Source organism: Mastomys coucha, unplaced genomic scaffold (assembly GCF_008632895.1).
Source record: "Mastomys coucha isolate ucsf_1 unplaced genomic scaffold, UCSF_Mcou_1 pScaffold21, whole genome shotgun sequence".
In the NCBI taxonomy this organism is placed as follows: domain Eukaryota; kingdom Metazoa; phylum Chordata; class Mammalia; order Rodentia; family Muridae; genus Mastomys; species Mastomys coucha.
The window spans coordinates 139,903,617-139,921,664 of NW_022196904.1; the positions used below are offsets into that span (position 1 = coordinate 139,903,617).

Here is an 18,048-nt window from a genome sequence, read left to right on the forward strand (position 1 = left end):
AAGTATTTATATACCCAAAAGAAAGGTAGACAATTAAATTGGGAGGGGGTTTGTAAGAGAACAACAAAAAGTAAGACTGAATGCTTTGCCTGACATTTGTAACTCTTGTATCAAGTTACCACAGTAAGAGCCAAGATTTTAAGCTCTATTAAATACAAAACAAACAAACAAAAACACTTTATATATTTATGCTCATTTAAGAAAATATTATTAGTGATGTATTATTTTGAAATATACAGTTAATACATTTATAGTTACTTAAAATTTATATTGAGAAAAATGTATGTATTTTCAGTATTGCCATAGACAAGCATCTACATGACTGTTAAATAAATTGATTGTTGTTTATATCAAACAACTTTTATAATACACATTTTTATTGTTATGATATTTTATAAATTTTAAAGAATATGACAAAAAAGATATTATAGGTATTGAAGGAGGTCTCTGGGAGGAGTTGGGGTACAAAAGGAAAACAAGAATGTGATTTAATTCTATTTACTTAAAATATGTTTTTAAATGTTAACAAATTCAGATAAATTGAAATCATGTAACTTTTCTCATTATAATGCAATAAAACTTTAAAAAAAAAAGGATGAAAACAACCCCACTCTAATGCTTAGAGATGCAAACTTTGGGAAATGTTTAAGATTAGATAGTGGTTGGCTGTTGAGATGGCCAACAGTGGGTAAAGGAGCTTGTATCCAAACCTGATGACCTAAGTTCCTGGGACTCACAAATCCTACAAGTTGTTCTCAGACCTACACACACACACACACACACACACACACACACACACACACACACAAATTTTAATTTGAAAAATTAAGCAAAAAATTAGATAATACCACCAAAGTGGAGCCCCTTCCTCCATGATTATATTGGTATCTTTATAAGAACATGTAGACCAACCAACACACACATGCATGACATGAGCACTTTGTGTCTCTTATCATGTGATACTATGGACTGCTCAAGGCCATCACCAGAAGCAGCTCCTCAACCTTAGACCTCCAGAATCACAAGCCAAAATAAATTTCTTTTCTTTCTAATTCATCCAGTCTGTGGTATTGTTACTGACCATAGAAAATCAACTAAAACAACCTAACTGTCCACTCCCACATCCCATTTACCTGCCTAAACTGTTCGTTTATAATCTGTATTTTTTTTTTTACCCTCAAGGAGTTCCCTTGCCTTGAACCAAGCTGGGAATAGGGTAGGATTACTCTAAATACTTGTCCTCATCTGGCCCAGGCCCAAAAACCAAGTAGGTTGCAGCTGCAGCTGGATAGAGAAAGGGACTGCCTCTTAACCCTTAAGAGCCCAGAATCTCAGAAAACACTCTGGAAAGGAAAACTAGATGCCATGAATAGGATGCAAGACTGGGCCTTGGAGGTGTGGGTTAAAGAATAGTCTAGAGCTGGGGAAAAGAGACAGTCATACAGAGCCTGCTGATTGAGAACTGGGGCTGCGGCTTGAAACTCAGCCTGAGAAATTTGGAGCTAGGACTTGGCTTTAAGGACAAAGAAACTACAATCTGGGTTTGAGGGTGACCACCATGCTGAACCCTGCCAGGAGACCTCAAATAGTGGCCCTCAGGTCACTGAAAAACCTCGAGGAAGGAACAGCAAGATTGAAGTCTAGGTCTTCAATGAAGCTAAACAAGGAGGCCACAGGAAGCCTGGCACACAAAAAAGAGCACCCTGAGGAGAGCAGAGGAAACAGCCCAGAGGTGGGAAGGCGGAGGCCTGGGAAGGAAGCCCTTGAAGGGAGGAATTCAGGCCTAAAACTATCCTGTGTCAGAGCCAGAGGGTTTCTCTGTACCTAGTCGGGGGTGACCCAAGCATGATCCTCAGCAGCCAGACCAGTGAAACACTTCACATCAAAAAGACCCTGCAGAAAGGAGGGCCTGGCACCCCATGCCTGTGATCAAACACATGGGAGCTCGAAACAGGATGATCAGAAAACCCAGGCCATCCTTCCCTGCGTATGAAGTTCAAGGCTCTCTGGGGCTCTGTTTCAAAACAAAAGTTAATACACATTTGACTCTGGTAGATTCCCACCAGAAAGAAAGCCCTACTAGTTTCCTGAATTGATTCTTTTTGTTTTCTTTTGTTTTGAGGGCTTTTGATTACGTTTCATTTCCTGGGGGCATGCCACAGTGCTTGTGTGGAGGTCAAAGGACAACTTGCAAGAGTTGATTTTCTCTTTCCACCTTGTGAATCCTGGAGATTGAACTCAGTTCATCAGGCTTGGTAGTGATCACATTCATCCACTGAACTACCTTGCAGGTCCTTTTCTGTTTTGTTTTGTTTTTTAGTTAGTTTGTGTGTGTGTGTGTGTGTGTGTGTGTGTGTGTGTGTGTCTGTGTGTCTGTGTGTGTGTCTGTGTGTCTGCTGTGTGTATACACTGGAGGACACATATGCCACACTATTAGAAATCAAGAAAATGCCCCCACAGACATGACAACAAAACCAATATGACCACTGTGTATTGGAGGTATCTACATTGATTTTACAGGTTTGGGGCTAAAAAGTATTTGCACTCAGGGTACAATGTTACAGAGTCAGCCATCTCCTTTCATCTTTTCCCTGGGCTCCAAGGATCAAACTCAGCTCTCTCAGCTTGGTAGGCAAATATCTTGAATACCTGTGAGAAAAATAATAAAGGCTTTTTTTTCCTCCTGTGCATAACATCTGACATCCAAAAAGTATATTGTGATGTCTGGGCCTCCCATTCTACTTCATAGAAACTGGAGTTCAAAGAGGGAGCGAGACAGAACTCAGGCCAAACCCAGGTAGAGTATCTTCAGGAGCATGAGAGATGGAAGAGCACCTTGGCCCCATCTCACACACCATTGCCTTCATCTGTACTAAATATGGATAGACTAACAGAGGCTGGGACAGAACCCATGACTCCCTCTTACACGAGGTTCTCTACAGGCTCCAATTTGGCCCGATATGGTGCCCCAACATATTATAGAACTCTTAAACCAGGTCTTCCTCTTCCCCCAGGCCTATACCATCCTCACTGTGTCCAACTTCTACTGACCATCCCTCTGTCTTTCTTCACCTTTCCCCTACTTCTATTCCCAGGAAATCTGTACGTTCCAGTGCTCCTGGAAGCATTCCCCAAAGCACCTCTTCCCATCTAACTCCTTATGGTGTCTACCTCTGTCCCCTTTCCAGTACTGACCACAGTGCTAGGCACAGACTGCAGCCTGTTCTCTTAGGATCTGCCTTCACTACAAGTCTGGAGGAAGTAGGGCATGTACTGTGTTGCTTTTAAGTTAGTGACATTCTGGAGGTCTGTCCTCAGTGAGCAAAGGATCCCACAAGGATGGCTGGAGCCCAGGACCTATTCGGGCAGTACGCAGAACCACTCCACTAACTACTGTGGTTAAGAAAGCCACATCAGACTAGATACATCCTGTTCAAGAGAAAAGCCCTTCACAGACCAGAAAGGCACGGAAACACAAAGTCACCCAAGAAGTGAGGAGGCTTCGGGACCAAAGCAACTGGTCTTCCATAATCCAAAATCCAAACAGACACAGCACCTACCTACTTCTCTCCCTGCCCTGCTGCTGTGTCCTGCTGGGTGGTCTCCCTGGGCTTGAAATGGCTTCCTTCCTTTCTTGGCAAGCCCTGGAGCTGAGACATGCTCACCCTCTGAGGAAAGGGGATAGAAAAAGCAAGGAAGGTGGCTGCTGTACCCCGGAGGTCCAACAAACTTCCTCTGCTGCTGCTAAGCCCTGTGGGCTTACAGAACTCCAGGCCCTTACAAACCTGTACGAGGACCCAGGACCTGCCACTCCTGCCCCTCCCCCTCCCCTGCTTCAGCCTGGGAGCTTCAGTCCTAACTCAATTCCACAGAGTTAATCACGGAGTATACAGGCAGCCTGAGGTCCTCTCTCATCAATCTCCACCCTGGTCAGGCCTCCATCAGTGCTGAAGCTGGCAGGAGGCCCTAAGGGCAGTGAGGAGGGGCCTTCTAAGGACCAGGATCTTATAGGCTCGATATTACAGGTTCAGAGCTAAAAAACACTTGCACTCAGTGTACAATGTTACAGAGTCAGCCATCTCCTTTCATCTCTTCCCTGGGCTGATTGCCCACAGACACAAATAGAGAAAGAGAAAAAGGGGGTGGAGGGGCAGGGTTCAGATGATGTGGACACACTGACATCTGGAAATCTTCTTTATAAAGGCAAAAACAGTAATTAGAAGTCAAGCGACCTGGTTCTGTACCTTCCAGGGTTCAGTTCCCAGAACCCACATGATGATCCACAACCATCCAGTCCCACGACATCCAACACCCTCTTCTGACCTTCCTGGGAATGCATGCATTTGGTCCACAGACATATATACGGTCAAAATACTCATCCACATAAAATTAAATAAACTTAAAACAATAAGTGAGCCAGATGTAATAATGTAGACCTTTGACCCCAGCAGTCCAGAGGCGGGACCAGTAGATTCCAAGGTTCTGTACGTTCCAAGTCAGGACTACATAGTGAAGTCTTGGTTTTTATTAGTTAAAAATATATAAAACACTCAAAACCAGGCCGCCACGTGCTCGATGCACTCAAGTTTCCATCACATAGTGGGACTGCAGATGGAGGCTGCAGAGCTCAGCACTTCCTAGTATTCAAGGGGCCTGGGTTCTACCCCAAGCACAACATAAAACCAGTGTAGAGATCATACTCTTGTGATCTCTGCAGGCAAAAGGACAAGCAGGTCAAGGTCATCCCCAGCTACAAAGCGAGTCTGACACCAGCCTGGACTATATGAGATTTCTTCCCAAAATAATAACAGTAGTTGTTGTTGTTGTCACTATTATTACTACTGGAGACTGATGGACAGGGAGGACTTTGGCTTAGGGTTACCCAGAATGCCCTTTCTTCTTACAAATAGTGAAGAGGGCTTCCGGCTAATTAGGCTCCAAGCTGGGAACAAAACCACAAAATGTGAAGGAGTGAAGACAGTAGAGTGAATTAACCTAACCTCTCAGGTCTGTTTTCTATCAGTAAAATAGGAACCAGATTGCCCTGCACCGTGGGGGCTGTTGTGGGGATTGAGAAAAATGCCCTGAAGTTTATGAATGGGAAGCTAGAGAAGGTACTGTGGCAAGCCACAAGCCTCTAACCTGAGTTCCATCTCTGGCACCCACAAGTTCTCTGACCTACACACAGGTGCCCTGGCTCTAGTGTGCCGGAACCTGTGAGGGCACACACACAAACAAGCAGGCAGCTCCTCTCACCTTCTGGGTGGTTGAAGTATACCATTCCTCTTTTCCTTTTTTTAAGTTGGAAAATAACTTTATTTGTTCTAGGGCATTGGCAAGAGTCCCCTTAGAACTTCCGAAACTTCATCTTGGTGCCAGCAGCCTTGGTGACCTTGAGCACATTGAATTGAACAGTCTTGCTCAGGGGCCTGCACTCTCCAACAGTGACAATGTCTTCAATCTGTACATCTCTGAAACGGGCACAGGTGCACAGACATGCTCTTGTGACGCTTCTCAAAGCGATTGTATTTCCGGATGTAATGGAGATAGTCCCAGCGGATGACAATGGTCCTCTGCATCTTCATCTTCATCACCACACCAGACAGGATCCAACCTCGGATGGAGACATTTCCAGTGAAGGGGCATTTCTTGTCTATGTAGGTGCCCTCGGTGGCCTCTTTGGGCATCTTGAAGCCTGGACCCATGTTTTTGTAGTACTAAGGGAATTTTTCCTTGCCGGTTTCTCCCAGCAAAACATGCTTCTTGTTTTGAAAGATCGTAGGCTGCTTTTGGTAAGCACGCTCTGTCTGAATGTCCGCCATCTTCCCGGCAGCCTGAGAAAAGGCTGTATACCATTCCTGATGCACCTCCACCAAGGAAAGTTTTACTGTTTTCCTTCTGGGGAGGAAAAAAAAAAATAGGTTCGTGAACTCTGGAAGTGTAAGCCAAATAAACCCTTTCCTCCCCAACTGGCTGTTTGGTCATGTGGCAAGTGAAGATTAATCAATTAATCAATTTCCGAAACAATTTCAGAGTTGAGCAGAAGGTTCACTGCCTCTTCCCTGGATCTGGACAACGCTTCTAAGATGTCATCAACTCTTGGCAGCCACGAGTGGTTCCTGAGCTCTGAGTCCTGTCCTCATAGGCAGGGATAGAGGTTATTTAGAGCCACCTCGTAAGAAAAAACACAACTCTGAGGCCCGGTTCTCAGTGCTCAAATCCTGGGCCAGACCTCAAACTCCGCTGCAGCGTGGGAACCAAGGAGCCCCAAAGGGTCATAAAGTGCTCTGCTGGACCCAGGTCCCTGAAAGCTCGGAGCTGTGAGGCAAGGGATAGACAGAGACTGCTTCCAAGCCACGCCTACTAAGAGGAACGGGACTCAACTAGCTGGGAAGGTGAAAAACTGATTGAGTAGACTGTGTATGTATACGGTTGATCATCTTAAAACCTGACTATAAAACCTCAATTTCTTGACCCATAATTTTGTTGTGGCTGAGCTTGCCCTGGCCTAGCAGGTACGCAGCCCCAACCTGGATTGTAGCCTTTTCTTTTAAATCTTGAAAGCAGTCTGTTGGAGTGTAGGGGAAAGTCCGGGAAGGTTAAAACTAAAGACTTCGGGCAATGGGAGAAGCGGAAGAGACGCTCTGTCAGGTAGTCAGTCTGTCTGCCCTCAGGAGTGGTGACACCTCCTGCCCTCAAGACCACCTGCACGTCACAGGCCACGAAACACCAGAAGAATTGACCAGGCCTCCATCCTTTAGCACAAAGGATGAGGCACCCTGAGGTGTTTAGCCAAGTTTTAGATTCTTTCTTGGACTGAAAGCGAAGATATGGATATAAGTAAAAAAGGGTGCAGTGCTCTTCATGAACACTCCCCACCCCATGGAGGCCTTTAAAAAAAAAAAAAAACTACCCTGATCTTCCGGAAAGCTCAATGACACGGACACAGCTGAATTGAATCCTCAGGGCCTACACGGTCAAAGAAGAGAACCCTCTCCTGCAAGTTATCCTCTGACCTCCACCTGAGCGCTAACGCACGAATGTTGCACACACATGAGCCCACACCATACGCGATAAATAGAACTTTAACTTTGTACAGAAAATACTAGCCCTTCCATCCCTGTGAGTTGCCACCCTACCGGGTTCCCAAACCCAAGATTGTTCAGGCACACTGAACCCTCAACAAAGCCCGAAGCACGTTTTTTTGTGAATCTATTCAATCTGTAAAATGGGAGTAAGAAAAGGCCTACCACACCGAACAGTGAGCGACAGGTTAATTAAAGTAAAGCGCTTAGGAAAGCCTGGCGGGAGCGCTCAATACCTATTATAAGTAACAATAATGGCTTTCTCTTTCAGATGCTGAAGGGGCCGGTGGATGTAACTGCCCCATCAAGGAAGGGAGGAGGTACTTTTCTACTCCCAGGTCACTGATTAAACAGACCTAGAGACAAGCTCGAACCTGCCAGGCAGTTCGAATGAACCAACCTAAAGTTGGATTCGAACCCAGGACAACTTCGCTTTTTTTTTTTTTCTACTTAGAAGCATTTATGATTGGGCCGAGTCATCCAACGCTGATCAAAAATAGCAACCAGCAGAAGCGCAGACCCCAGTCCTTTGTAGGCCCCGCCCCCACCTGAACAGAGCGGGGAAGATGGGGGGAGATGGTGAGGGTCTGGGCAGCTGGAGGGGTGGGAGAGGTCACGTGGGGGCCGGGCCGGACCCCCGCGTGCGCCGCCTGCAGCCGCTTAGCGAAGCCCTTTGTCGGGAGCAGCCGCGTTCGTGCCGCACTCGGCGGCTTAAAATAAAGACAATGTTCCCAGCCTCCCTGCGGCTAAATCCGGCGCGAGTGCGGGGGTGGCGGGCGAGCCGGGCGGGAGCTCTTCTCCCCGCGCTGCCTCCCTTCTTCCCTCGTGCCTCAGTTTCCCTAACTGGTATGAGGAGACCTGGCCAAGCTGGGCGGCAAAGCAAAAGGCGAGATACAACGGGAGGTACGAGGCTATAGACCCCTTCTTCTGAAGCTGCGCAGACTCCAGAACGCTGCATGGACCAAAGACGGGGGCACTCGGGAGGAGGCAGGAGAAAGCTGGACACCCTCCCCTCCCGCCCACAAAATAAGTGTTTTTATTTCTAAAGGGACATGTGCAGAGGCGGTGGGAGAAAAGGGAGAGCAAGAAGATTGGGGGAAGGGGGCAAAGAGGAAGCTTGATTCAGACTCGGAAATGGATGTGGAGGCCTAACTCCCCCACTCTAAACCACGTGTACACGCACAAGTACACGCACCCCCACGGCTCTCCCAACACGCAGCCCGCAACCTAAGGATGGCCCAGCAGGGGGCAGCCTGTCACAGGTACTGCTTGTTTTCTGACCTAACCCTAAGGGTCTCATGACCCCGAGGGTGAGAGGAGGAGCTGCTCAGATCTCTTGCCCCCGACACCCAGCCCCAAACTGTAGTATATGGCCAAACACAGAAAGAAGGTACACTGGGTACCTCTTGGCAGTCTGGCTCCTCAGTAGTATTGATGCCCTCACATGTACCTGCCACCTGTGTCCCGTATCTGCTAACCCAAGCACCAGAGACATCGATTTCTTCTTTTTCTGGTTCCTTTGGCAACTGAGCTCCAGGTTCAACATTGGTAGGAAAATGAAGAGAGAAGGAAGAATGGGTGTGCCTCGGACTCCAAAACCCTGAGCTTAAGAGTCCAGAACCTGAGTCCAAACGGTGGCTCACTTCGAACTCTACCTTCAGCTTTCTCCTTTCTCTCCTACGTAAAGGCAATCTTGATTTCCGTCCTTCCCACCTCCCACCCAGGGCTTCATCACAGCCCAGGGGGCAAAACACACAGGAGCTTTTAGTGTTTCCAATTCTCCTCCGCGGTCAGCTCTCCAGGAAGTCTCTATTGGGGCGTTGCTGGACCCAGGTCCCCATGACAAAGCCCCCAGGAGGTGTCTCTATCTCCGAGGAAACTCTACACAGAAATCCAAACCAGCCTGGGGGAGGGATGAGGGTCAAACCGTCGGCTGAGAGGAGTGGCTCATACTCCGCAGGTACCTGTGAACCTAGAGTGGGAGTCGGGGGAGACAGAGTTTGACAAGCTGGGAGAAGAGCTGTCTGTCTGCCTGTCTGTCTTCCAAGGGGAAGCTGGGGGTGGAACGGGCAGGGAGGTAGATGCTACCTCGATTGTCAAAATTAGCCAATTCCACAGTTGGGCAACGCTCAGACATACACTGAGTGCAGACGCACGCTCCCACATGCGTTCTGGATCCAGCTTGGCAGGGTCACACCTGAATTTACACAGGCTGCATAATGACAGGAGCACACAGGGATGCCACACATGCTGGACACCGAACAGCATATGGAACAAACACAGATCCCCAACGCCCCACAAGCCAGACACCCATATACCCTCACACCAGACCTTTCCCTACACCCCAGTGCCCTGCCCAGCATGTGGGCACGTCACTCAGTCCCAGGGTGCCCAGGGTGGGTGAGCCAGCCCTCTGGGTCTGTTCCAAGTTGGAACCTCTCACGTGAGGCCCAATGTGTCATTTTCAAACAGAAGGAATCTAGCTCCCTCACAGCGGGGAGGAAGAGCAGGGTGTGTGGCTGGCTGGGTGGGTGGGTGGGCGTGTGGGCATGTTCATGGGGGGAGGGTATGCAAAGGAAGCAGGCATGTGAATAATGGGACATGTGTGTCGGGGCATGTGTGTTGGGACATGGTGCACAGGAGTTGGGGGCTTTCTGGTTGGGTGGGGGAAGGCACCCGGGAAACAGAGTGTGCCTTTGTGAGGGTGTGTGTGTGTGTGTGTGTGTGTGTGTGTGCGTGCCGCCAGTCTGTGTGCAGTGGGTGTGGGTGTTTGTCTCCCTGTATCCGCCTTCTCTCTCCTCTTGGACTTTTAGCTTTCCTGGGCTCTCTTTCCTCATGTCCTGCCTCCTCCCTCTCAAGGCTCAAAGTGGGTGCCCTTATGGATGAGGGGGGCACACTCCAGGACTTAGTCCAACCCCAGATGCTGCCTGAGGCTTCCCTCCTGCTCCCCCTCCCTTTCTTTCCTCCCTTTCCTCCCTCCCTCTCTTTCCCTTCCTCCCTCCCCCCCAAGGCTGGCGTGCCAGGGGGTGGGACATGCCAATCACTGGCTGTGCCTCTCCGGCTGCCAGCACAGGGCGCAGCTCCCCCCGGGAGCCAGGTGTTTGGGTCCCAGGAGACACTGCAGGCCCCCAGAGAAGCACTGAAGCTGAGGACCCTACAGACCCCTCTCCGGTCCCATGGTGAGTACATTTGGGAGGGTTTGGGAGGGGCTGTGTTGAGCTGGGTGCAGAAGCATCAGGGTCCTCAGAGACAGGGCAGGGACAAGGATGAGACAGGAATGGGGGTGGATTCTTGAAAGGGGAGGTGGCCAGGGAGGGGTCCAGAGGCCAAGAGGGCTCTCTATAGCAGTGGGCATTGGCTGCCACAAGCACCCTGTCTGCTGCTTTTCAGTGGATCTATCTGATGTTTTTCTGCGCTTTAGTTGGCAGAAGAGGTAAAGACCTTCTTAGGAAACTCAACCTAGACTCCAGAAGAGATTCCCGTGTGGTTAACAGATCCCCCAACACCCTAGAGGCAGAAGGGGAAGGGCAGGAGGCAGCCCTGGCCACCAGGACCCAGTTGAAGAGTGACCCTATGTACATACTTTTGGGGACATCAGTCCCAGAGCCTCCTTCTCTCCTCCTTCAGGAAACCCTGAATTCTACCTCCCCTATCTACCTTCAGCCCCCCAAGATGGATTGAATGAGGTTGCTGGCCAGATGGACAAGCTGGATGCCAAGGTGGGTGTTGGGCCAGAAGCCAGCAGGAGACCAGGCAAAAAAACCCCATTGCTCTTTGGAAACAGATAAGCACATGGATAGCCACACCACCCAGACAGTGTGGTCCTGGCATGCACGGGGACCTAGAGGGCCCTCCCTGTGTTTTTATCTTTGGCTTGCAGAAGGCAGGTTGCAGGCAAAACAAGGGTACTAATGCACACATGTGTTCCCTGACTCCAGTAAGGATGAGTTGAAACCAGAGGTTCTGATTCTTGGAGTTGCCACCTCTAAGACAGGTGTCTGGAGAAGAGGCAAATTGGCTCATGAAGACCTGTTCACCTTAGGGGTTCGGGATCTTAGTGCCAGCGGAGAGGGGTTCAGTTCTTACAGTGCACATCTATCTGCAGCCCCATCCCATTGACTTGGTGACCCCTGCCTCACTGGTTAGCAGTCTCCAGCAGCCAGTCTCCTGTCTCAGAGTAACCAGCTTCTCCATGAGCTGCCCAAGGAGAGCTCTCTATCCCCTAACCTCAGCTACAAGGCAAACCATGATAGCTGTTGAGATGCATAAGAGGAGGAGATGGTGGAAATGGGCTACAAAGTATCATTCTGACTTCCAGGCTGGACTGGTAGCTTTGGCTTTGGTAGATCTTGAAGAGCAATAGGAAGTTCTAAATATCCAGAAAGGTCTAGGCAGAGCTGTCCCAATGTACGGCCAGAGAAAACGAGGCTAAAAAGGGGAAATGAACATACTCATGGCCCCAGAAGGGAGACATAGCAGTCCCATTGGTACTTGAACCCCATTCTCCTCACCCTCAGCATAATCTGTGCTACCTCCTCCATGAACAGGAGGATAGGACATGGTGGGAAAGGGAAGGGTGTAGCAAGCTTTGTGAGGCAGGATCTTGGGCTCCCAAGCAGGCAGGCAGAGAAGAGGTGGGTGAATTGAGCTGAGTTTCTGCTCGGCTCTGATGCCATGGTGATGCCTAGAAGAATGGGGGAGGGAGAGAGAGAGAGGAAAGAAAGGAAAGGGGGAGGAGCACAAGGAGTGAGGATCTGGGGGCACGCAAGGAGGAGGATGAGGGGGCCAGAATGGCTGATGGCACACTTGCAGAGCAAGGTCTAGGTTGCAGCCTGCTGACAGCCAGGCTCTTCACAACCTGGTTAAAGACTGTCAACTAGTTAAGGTCCATCACTGGTGAGCAATTTTGGCCATGGTTCTCCAACAGATGCCCCCCCCTTCAGATAAGCAGTGTATTTATGGAGCATTTAACTAAAGACCACTGACCTCCGATAGGTTAGCTGGCACTCCTGGTGATAGCTTGAGCCTAAAACACTAGAGCCATTCCTTTTCTTTAGTTCTTTGTTTCCAGGGCCGGGGATCAGGGGTGGAAGTGTTGTGAACCTTTAATTAACCAAGAGCCACCAGAAGTAAAAAGCTAACCTACTGGGAGCTACTCAGAAAGCCTGGCTTCTGAGCCGTGTCCCCCAAGGAAGAGAGTAGTCAAAAGCCTTGGCCAGCACTACCCACTTACTACATATGTAAGGTCCCAGGGGCCCAATCCCACGGCCCTCTCTGAAGACCACCTTTTCCCTAGTGTTATCTCTGCCCCAGCCAGATTTTTCTGACAGCTTCTAGTCCTAGAATAACAAGATGGCTCCACTCCCCAGCATGCTGTCATCCTCTGCCTCCCCTCTCACTCCTGACCAGGCTCAGGAAAGCCTAATGTTCAGGAATCCTTCTCCCCCACCCTCATTCTAGCCTTGCACCAGCGATTCCTTTCTTTCTCTCTTCCTCTCACCAGCCAGATCCTCAGTCCCTAGGGATTGGTTCAGGGCCCTGGCGGTCATCAGTCTGGCCTGCCTTGTGTTAGAGACTCTGACCTCATCCCGTAACTCTCGCAACCCATATTAACTTACACACACACACACACACACACACACACACACACTCACCACTCCACCTCTATTTGTGAACCTTATTTAGCTTCCCTGTACCTCTCAATAAGGCAGAGTTTTCTTGAATCACCGAACAAATGAAGATGCTCTTGCTTATTTTTCTCCTGTGCCAGACACGCCCTTACCCAAGAGAATGGAGGCCTGATGGGTAAAAGGGGTCATAAAAGCAAGGGACCCCTAAACTCTGCTCCAGAGCTGGCCCATCTTCTCCCATAGGCTCATCTTCAACCTCCAGAGCCTGAAGTCATTAGGAGTACCCCCTCTCCATGTACACATTCATGCATTTATTCCACAAATATTTGTTGAGCAATTGCTATGTAGCAAGCCCTAAGATAAAGCAATAAATGAAGCAAGCACAGCTACTACCTTTCTTCCCCATCAGTTATGGCTAGATCTCCCCTCCCCCACCCTGTCATTATTCATCACACAGATAAATGACACATACACCAGCCAGAATCTAAAGCAAGGACTGTTGGCTGATTCAAACTACGGTTTAGTTAAGCTAGTGGAAATAGGCAGAGAGACCACTGAGACTCTCCTACACACCCCATCAAGAGCAGTTTAGGGTCGGGGCTCCCAGAGCCCGGTCTCAGAGGCAGACGAGCGCATCGCTGAGGAGCTTTAAAGTCACCTCTTTTTGCAAAACGGAGATAATAGAATCTATTCTCAAGGAGTTATAACAAGTAAATGAAATTATGTACCTAATTCGTAGAGCCATGTCTGGTATATTCAAGCAGCCAGTAAATATCAGTTGCTATGATAATAATAGTAATATTATTAAAGGCTCCCCACAGTCTTCATCAGGAGGCCGAAGTCCTGGGCAGAAAATCACTCTCTGCATTTCTTACCACCTTCTTGTACCTAAACCATGAGAAGCCCAAGATCCCGAGCCATCCCCACAAAGCTATGAGCTCACCCCCACCATCCCTCGTCCCATTCAGCAATGCACACACCTTCACACACAAACATACTAGAAACTCTGCCCCATCCTCTGTAAGGGCTCTCAGGTTGGTATGGTGACTTGCCTAAGGTCAATGTGACAAAAACTTGAAACTAAGGATTAACCTGAGAGGTTTTTACCTGCCCCATCCTACAATCCCTATCTCCCAGCTCCTCCATGAATGCTCTTTCTGTTTTGTTTAAGATTTATTAGGCTGGGAGGTACTGCCTCAAGACTTTAATCTTAGCACTTGGGAGACAGAGGCAGGTAGATCTCTGAGTTCAAGGCCAGCCTGGTCTACAGAGTGAGTTCCAGGATATTTGGGGCTATACAGATAAACCCTGTCTCAAAAGCAAAATAAAATAAAACAAAGTAAAATAATACTTTTATTTTCTATGTATAGGCTGTCTTGCCTGTATGTACATCTGTGTATCACATGCCTGCCTAGTGCCTCTCTAGGCCAGAAGAGGGCCTTGAATCCCCTAGGGACTAGAGTTACAGGCAATATGGTCAGGCACCATATGGGTTCAGTCCTCTTTAAGAGCACCCCGTGCTCTTAACCATTGACTCATCTCTCCAGGCCCTCCATGAGTGTTTAATAGGATGTGCTTTCAATCAGAGAGCTAACCCTGAACACCTACTTCATAAAACTTCTGGATCCATTACTGAACTCCAACACCCTGTCTCTCAGCCCCAGGAGAATTGAAATAATAAAAACCTCAGTAGTCATCGACACATAGTGAAATCTCCCCAGTGAAAAGTTAGAGAGATGGCTCAGTGAGTAAACATGCTTGTCATGCAAGCATGAGGACCTAAGTTCAAACCTCAGCAACCTAAGTAAAAGCAAGCATCTTCACTTGCTTTTAATCCTGGTGCTCCTACAAGGATATGGGAAGTGCTGGAGAGATGGCTCAGCAGTTAGGAGCACTGACCGCTCTTCTAGAGGTCCTGAGTTCAATTCCCAGCAACCACATGGTGGCTCATAGCCATCTATAATGGGATCTGATGCCCTCTTCTGGTGTGTCTGAAGACAGAAACAGTGTACTCATATACATAAAATAAATAAATAATTATTTAAAAAAAAAGAAGAAGAAAAGAAAAGAAAAGGATATGGGAAATAGAGACAGGAGAATCCCCAGATGTTTACAGGCCAGTCAGCCTGGCATAGACAATGGGAAAACTACTCAGGAAAACAATTCAGCATATACATACATACATATAAAAGTTAGGCCAGGCATGATGATACACACCTATACTCTCAGTACTCAGAAGGCTGAAGCAGGAGGATTGCTGTGAGTTCAAGACTTTCTCGGGCTAAATAGTGAGACCTCAGACTAAATCACTTCTAAGCACCCATATCAGATGGCTCAACCACCTGTAACTCCAGATCCAAGGGATCAGACACCCTCTTCTGGTCTTTACTGTACCTGGAAATGTAGCACACACTCACACAGGCAGACAAACTTACGCACAAATTAAAACTCTTGTTTGTTTGTTTGTTTTTCAAGCCAGGGTTTCTCTGTGTAACCCTGACTGTCCTGGAACTCACTCTGTAGACCAGGCTGACCTCAAACTCAGAGATCTGCCTGCCTCTGCCTCCCGAATGCTGGGATTAAAGGCATGCTCTACCACACCCAGAAATTTTAAACTTTTTAAAAAACAACATGAAAAGCTAGCTGAGAATGTAGTTTCATCGGTAGTCTGCTCACCTAGCAAGCAAGAGCCCCTGGGTTTAGCCCCTGGCACCCCATTGGGTGTGGTGGTACATACCTGTAATCCCAGTACTTGGGAAGAGAAGGCTGGTTGGTGGATCAGAAGTTCAGAGTCATTCTCAGCACACAGGGAGCTCAAAGCTAGCCTGGATTGCCTGAGACCCTATCCTATAAATAAATAAATGAATAAATAAATAAATAAGAATGACAGCTAAAAATCTAGCATATGTAAGCCTCTAGGTTCAATGTCCAAAGAAAGAAGGAAGGAAGGGAAGAAGGAAGGAAAAGAGAGAGAGGGAAAGAGAGAGAGAGAAAGGAAGGAAGGGAGAAAGGAAAGAAAAACAAAAACAAATTGGTTAGGGATAGTAGCATAGATGCTTCATCTCAACACCTGAGAGGCTGACGTGACAAGACCTGCCAAGATGGCGCAGCAAGGACTACAGTGGGTGACCAGGAAACTCTGACTCTTGCTGCTCTCACTGTAATGGAAACGCAGGGTCATGAGCAGCTGGGGCTGCATCTCTAAGGAGAATGGAAGGTCCAAAGGGCGCCGAGAATCCAACTCTAGAACCTCTGCCCTTTCTCCTTAAACCTTCCCAGAGAGAGGCGAACATCAGAGAGGCACAGAGCAATGGGCCAAGTAGAATGAACACAGGCCTGAAGAGGCACAATCCCAATGCCGCTACCTCCTGTGGGACCCTCAGAAAGCCACTCAGCCCTCTGAACCTCAGATACCTCACCTGTACTACAGAGAAAAGGGGGTAGAGTATATATCTAATGCACGACATGTCCTAAGTGTGATGGCTACCAATTTGACCATTAAAAAAGATTTAGCAGGGATTTCTAGCCATCGAGGCAAGAGACCGCCAGACAGACCTCACCTCTGAGGACATTTGGATCCTTCCTCTCCAGTGTCCTGTACTAAAAGTATTTGCTTTAGCCAGGCATGTTGGTTCACATCTATAATCCCAGCACCCAAAGGCAGAGAGGCAGGTCGATCTCTGCAAGGTGTGTTTTGTTTTGTTGTTTTTTGTTTTAAAACACAGTCTCCCATAGCTCAGGCCGCCCTTAAACCTGCTGTGTAAATGAGACTGGCCTTGAACTCCACATCCTCCTGCCTCTACCTCTAGACTAGCCTGTTTTACAAAGTAACTTCTAGGCTACCCAGGGCTATGTAATGAGACCCCCATCTCAAAATAAAGTTAAAGCAAATAAAAGCACTGTGTCATTCACGGCATCACCACTAGTCTCTAAGTGAAGCTCGGGATGGGCAAGAGTCAGTCACCATGTTCCCACCCAGAGTTGATGTCCCTGCAGCTCCCAGTGAGGGGACCTGAATCCTTCAGCTTCACCTGAGGGACGTGGGTCCTCCCTGTGCAGCATCTGGACATGTTGCATTCAGGACCCTCCACAGATGCCAGAGATGCTAGAATGGTCCAAATCCTTCTTCATAGAGAAGAACAGATAAGAACCAGGGAAAGACTGGGGTGGACACCCCGTCAGGCACTGTGGCAGGGAGCCAGGAAGAAGAGAAGAGGTCATTAACGGTGTGCCTGCTTTGGGGTCCTGCTCATCAGCTGGAGAGTGAACGTCAGACAGGAAGAGGAAGACAGGCTAGGAGATTGTGCTGAGAACAACTGGAGAGCTGGACAGCGCCTAGCCTCATTCTGGACAGCGCCTAGCCTCATTCTAGATAGCACCTAGCCTCATTCTGGACAGCGCCTAGCCTCGTTCTGGACAGCGCCTAGCCTCGTTCTGGACAGCGCCTAGCCTCGTTCTAGATAGCACCTAGCCTCGTTCTAGATAGCACCTAGCCTCATTCTGGACAGCACCTAGCCTCGTTCCAGAGCGATGGGTCCCAGGTCCGATGCCAAGCCTGGGGCAAGTCCAATGAGACCCTCACCTTGGAGCAAAACTTGAGGGGGTCACAGGAGTACAGGGTGTGACTCAATGGTAAAACACACGCTTAGTATGTACAAGGTTCTGGGTTGTGTCCCCAGCACAAGAAAATGAGAGACAGAGAAAAAAAAGAGAGAGAGAGAGACAGAAGAAAACTTCATAACCCAGAAAGGCAATATTGCAACTTTGTTACTGATTTGTTTTGTTTTGCTTTTTTCTGTTTTTTTTTTTTAAGATTTATTTATTTTATTTATATGAGTACACTGTAGCTGTCTTCAGACACACCAGAAGAGGGCATCTGATCCCTTTTATAGATGGCTGTGAGCTACCGTGGTTGAACTCAAGACCCCTGGAAGAGGAGTCAGTGCTCTTAACCACTGAGCTATCTCTCCAGCCCTGTTTTTTGTTCTTTAACAAACACTTTTTTTTTCTTTTTTTTTGTTTTTCGAGACAGGGTTTCTCTGTGTAGCCCTGGCTGTCCTAGAACTCACTCTGTAGACCAGGCTGGCCTAGAATTCAGAAATCCACCTGCCTCTGCCTCCCAAATGCTGGGATTAAAGGCATGCACCACCACCACCTGGCCTGTTTTTTGTTCTTAAGACAGAGTCTTACATAGCTCAGGCTAGCCTTAAATTTGCTATGTAAATGACGTTGGTCTTGAACTCCAGATCCTCCTACCTCTACCTCTAGAGCACTGGAGCAGGGGGGTGGGGGGGTTTACAGGAGTGTGCCTGTAACTGTGTGACTTTATAAAA

General features: G+C 48.2%; 1 protein-coding gene and 1 pseudogene across 5 annotated transcripts in view; one reads left to right on the top strand and one right to left on the bottom strand.

The window, feature by feature from the left end:
• Nucleotides 1-5,347: 5,347 nt before the first annotated feature.
• On the bottom strand, nt 5,348-6,038 carry LOC116101022 (annotated as a pseudogene).
• Nucleotides 6,039-8,835: 2,797 nt separating this feature from the next.
• Chrm1 (cholinergic receptor muscarinic 1) overlaps nt 8,836-18,048 on the top strand; it is a 17,960-nt gene continuing 8,747 nt past the window's right edge. The window contains exons 1-3 of one of the 5 annotated variants that reach the window (XM_031389565.1): nt 8,836-9,045; nt 10,096-10,264; nt 10,713-10,804. The gene's annotated coding sequence lies outside the window, so the exon portion shown is untranslated. Of the gene's footprint in view, nt 9,046-9,745; nt 10,265-10,712; nt 10,805-18,048 lie in introns of those variants that run through there. The other 4 variants (XM_031389566.1, XM_031389568.1, XM_031389570.1 and 1 more) reach the window with 4 other exon arrangements.